A 4,402-nucleotide genomic window follows, 5' to 3' on the forward strand; every position below is an offset into this window, starting at 1 on the left:
TTCATAACTTTAAGACATAGTTACTAACTACTAATGATCATGAAGTAGAGACACAAAACATAGATAAACATATAACATAAAAACCGAAAAGCAGAAAAAATAAGAACAAGGAATGAATCCACCTTAGTGGCGTCTTCTTCTTGAAGGATCAACAATATCCTTAAGCTCTTCTATGTCCCTTCCTTGCCTTTGTTGCTCCTCCCTCATTGCTCTTTGGTCTTCTCTTATTTCATGGAGAATGATGGAGTGCTCATGATGTTCCACCCTTAATTGTTCCATATTGTAGCTCAAATCCTCTAGGAAAGTGTTGAGTTGTTCCCAATAGTTGTTGGGAGGAAAGTGCATCCCTTGAGGCATCTCAGGGATTTCTTGATGATGAGCTTCCTCATGCATCTCTTGAGATCCGTGGAGGGTCTCTCTTGCTTTCTCCATCCTCTTCTTGGTGATGGGCTTATCCTCTTCAATGAGGATGTCTCCTTCTATGATAACTCCAGCTGAGTAACATAGATGGCAAATAAGATGAGGAAAAGCTAGCCTTGCCGTGTTGGAGGGCTTATCGGCTATTTTGTAGATTTCATGGGAGATGACTTCATGAACTTCTACTTTCTCTCCAATCATGATGCTATGAATCATGATGGCCCGATCCACAGTAACTTTGGATCGGTTGCTAGTGGGAATGATGGAGCGTTGAATGAACTCCAACCATCCTCTAGTTACAGGCTTGAGGTCCAGTCTTCTCTATTGAACTGGCTTGCCTTTGGAGTCTCTTTTCCATTGAGCTCCTTCCACACATATGTCCACGAGGACTTGGTCCAACCTTTGATTAAAGTTGACCCTTCTAGTATAGGGGCGTGCATCTCCTTGCATCATGGGCAAGTTGAATGCCAACCTCACATTTTTCGGACTAAAATCTAAGTATTTCCCCTGAACCATTGTGAGATAATTCTTTGGACTCGGGTTCACACTTTGATCATGGTTCCTAGTGATCCATGCATTGGCATAGAACTCTTGAACCATTAAAATTCTGACTTGTTGCATGGGGTTGGTTAGGACTTCCCAACCTCTTCTTCGGATTTCATGTCGGATCTCCGGGTACTCATTTTTCTTGAGTTTGAAAGGGACCTCAGGGATCACCTTCTTCTTTGCCACAACATCATAGAAGTGATCTTGATGGCTTTTGGAGATGAATCTTTCCATCTCCCATGACTCGGAGGTGGAAGCTTTTGTCTTCCCTTTTCCTTTTCTAGAGGATTCTCCGGCCTTAGGTGCCATTGATGGTAATGGAAAAACAAAAAGATTATGCTTTGACCACACCAAACTTAAAATATTGCTCGCCCTCGAGCAAGAGAAGAAAGAAGAGAAGAAGAAGAAGAAGAAAATATGGAGGAGAGTGAGGGAAGGTGTTTCGGCCAAGGTATAGAAGAGGGGTTTGTGATGTGTGAAAATGAAGTAGAATGGAAGGGTATATATAGGGAGGGGAGTGGGTGTAGTTTCGGTCATTTAGGGTGGGTTTGGGTGGGAAAGATTTTTGAATTTTGAAGGTGGGTGGGGTTTATGGGGAAGAGTGGATGAATGTGAGTGGTGAAGGGGATAATTGGAAAGAGAGATTAAAGTTGTTGGGATGTGTGTTTATGGGGAGGAGAGAATGAATAGTGAGAAGAGGGGATAATATGTTAGGTGGGGATCCTGTGGGGTTCACAGATCTTGAGATGATCCTGTGGGGTCCATAGATCCTGAGGTGTCAAGGATTTACATCCCTGCACTAATTAGGCAAGTAAAATGCCTTTACACACCATTCTGGCGTTTAAACGCCGAAGTGATGCACACTCTGGGCGTTCAACGCCCATGTGCAGCATGTTTCTGGCGTTGAACGCCAGTTCCATGCTTGTTACTGGCGTTCAGCGCCAGCATTCCTCAAGGCACATTCCTGGCGTTCAAACGCCAGGATGTTGCTTGTTTCTGGCGTTCAGCGCCAGAAACATGCTCTGTTCTGGCGTTGAACGCCAGCCAGATGCACCTTACTAGCGTTTAAACGCCAGTAAGTCCTTCCTAGGGTGTGATTTTTATTCTGCTATTTTTCATTCTGTTTTTAATTTTAGTATTTTTTTCGTGACTCCACATGATCATGAACCTAATAAACACAAAATAACAATAAAATAAAATTAAAATTAGATATATAAAAATTGGGTTGCCTCCTAACAAGCGCTCTTTTAATGTCACTAGCTTGACAGTGGGCTCTCATGGAGCCACAAAGGTGATCAGGTCAATGTTGTATAGTCCCAACACCAAACTTAGAGTTTGGTTGTGGGGATTTAACACCAAACTTAGAGTTTGGTTGTGGCCTCCTAACACCAAACTTAGAGTTTGACTGTGGGGGCTCTTCTTGACTCTGTACTGAGAGAAGCTTTTCATGCTTCCTCTCTATGATTGCAGAGGGAGATCCTTGACAAGGTAGTCCCCATTCAATTGAAGGACTAATTCTCCTCTGTTAACATCAATCACAGCTTCTGCTGTGGCTAGAAAGGGTCTTCCAAGGATGATGCATTCATCTTCTTCCTTCCTAGTGTCTAAGACTATGAAATCAGTAGGGATGTAAAGGCCTTCAACCTTTACTAACACGTCCTCTACTAATCCATAAGGCTGTCTTACTGACTTGTCTGCTAATTGTAATGAGAATAAGGCAGGTTGTAGCTCAATGATCCCTAGTTTCTCCATTAGAGAGAGTGGCATAAGATTTATGCCTGACCCCAGGTCACACAGAGCCTTGTTAAAGGTCATGGTGCCTATAGCACAGGGTATTAAGAATTTACCAGGATCTTGTCTCTTTTGAGGTAAAGTTTTCTGAATCCATGTATCTAGTTCACTAATGAGCAAGGGAGATTCACCTTCTCAAGTCTCATTACCAAACAACTTGGCATTCAGCTTCATGATAGCTCCTAGATATTGAGCAACTTGCTCTCCAGTCACATCTTCATCCTCTTCTGAGGAAGAATAGTCTTCAGAGCTCATGAATGGCAGAAGGAGATTTAGTGGGATCTCTATGGTCTCTATATGAGCCTCAGTTCCCTTTGGGTCCTCAATAGGGAACTCCTTCTTGCTTGAGGGATGTCCCAGGAGGTCTTCCTTACTAGGATTTTCATCCTTCTCCTCCCTTGTGCATTCAGCCATTTTGATCACATCAATGGCTTTGCACTCTCCTTTTGGATTCTCTTCTGTATTGCTTGGGAGAATACTGGGAGGAGTTTCAATGACTTTCTTACTCAGCTGGCCTACTTGTGCCTCCAAATTTCTAATGGAGGACCTTGTTTCACTCATGAAACTTAGGGTGGCCTTTGACAGATCAGAGACTAAATTTGCTAAATTAGAAGGGCTCTGCTCAGAATTCTCTGTCTGTTGCTGAGAAGATGATGGAAAAGGCTTGTTGTTACTGAGCCTATTTCTTCCACCATTATTAAAGCCTTGTTGAGGCTTTTGTTGATCCTTCCATGAGAAATTTGGATGATTTCTCCATGATGATTTATAGGTGTTTCCATAAGGTTCACCCATGTAATTAACCTCTGCCATTGCAGGGTTCTCAGGATCATAAGCTTCTTCAGAAGCTGCCTCTTTAGTACTGTTGGATGCATTCTGCCATCCATTCAGACTTTGAGAGATCATGCTGACTTGCTGAGTCAACACTTTGTTCTGAGCCAATATGGCATTCAGAGCATCCATTTCAAGAACTCCCTTCCTCTGAGACGTCCCACTATTCACGGAATTTCTCTCAGAAGTGTACATGAATTGGTTATTTGCAACCATGTCAATAAGTTCTTGAGCCTCTTCAGGTGTTTTCTTTAGGTGAATAGATCCACCTGCAGAATGGTCCAATGACATCTTGGAAAACTCAGATAGGCCATAATAGAATATATCTAATATGGTCCATTCTGAAAACATGTCAGAAGGACACTTTTTGGTCATCTGCTTGTATCTTTCCCAAGCTTCATAGAGGGATTCACCATCTTTTTGCTTGAAGGTCTGAACATCCACTCTAAGCTTGCTCAGCTTTTGAGGAGGAAAGAATTTATCCAAGAAGGCCGTGACCAGCTTATCCCAAGAGTCCAGGCTATCTTTAGGTTGTGAATCCAACCATGTTCTAGCTCTGTCTCTTACAGCAAAAGGGAAAAGCATGAGCCTGTAGACTTCAGGATCTACTCCATTCGTCTTAACAGTCTCACAAATCTGCAAGAACTCAGTTAAAAACTGGTAAGGATCTTCAGATGGAAGTCCATAAAACTTGCAGTTCTGTTGCATTAAAGCAACTAGTTGAGGCTTAAGCTCAAAATTGTTGGCTCCAATGGCAGGAATGGAGATGCTTCTTCCATCAAATTTGGACGTTGGTTTTGTGAAGTCACCAAGCATTCTC

The 4,402-nt window shown here is 42.6% G+C and overlaps 1 non-coding gene across 1 annotated transcript; it reads left to right on the top strand.

The window, feature by feature from the left end:
- Positions 1–3,931: 3,931 nt before the first annotated feature.
- Positions 3,932–4,035, top strand: LOC130953346 (small nucleolar RNA R71). The gene has a single exon (XR_009075517.1). It is a non-coding gene; the product is annotated as a small nucleolar RNA R71 (small nucleolar RNA).
- The last annotated feature ends 367 nt before the right edge of the window (positions 4,036–4,402 follow it).

Source organism: Arachis stenosperma, chromosome 9 (assembly GCF_014773155.1).
Source record: "Arachis stenosperma cultivar V10309 chromosome 9, arast.V10309.gnm1.PFL2, whole genome shotgun sequence".
NCBI classification, from domain to species: domain Eukaryota; kingdom Viridiplantae; phylum Streptophyta; class Magnoliopsida; order Fabales; family Fabaceae; genus Arachis; species Arachis stenosperma.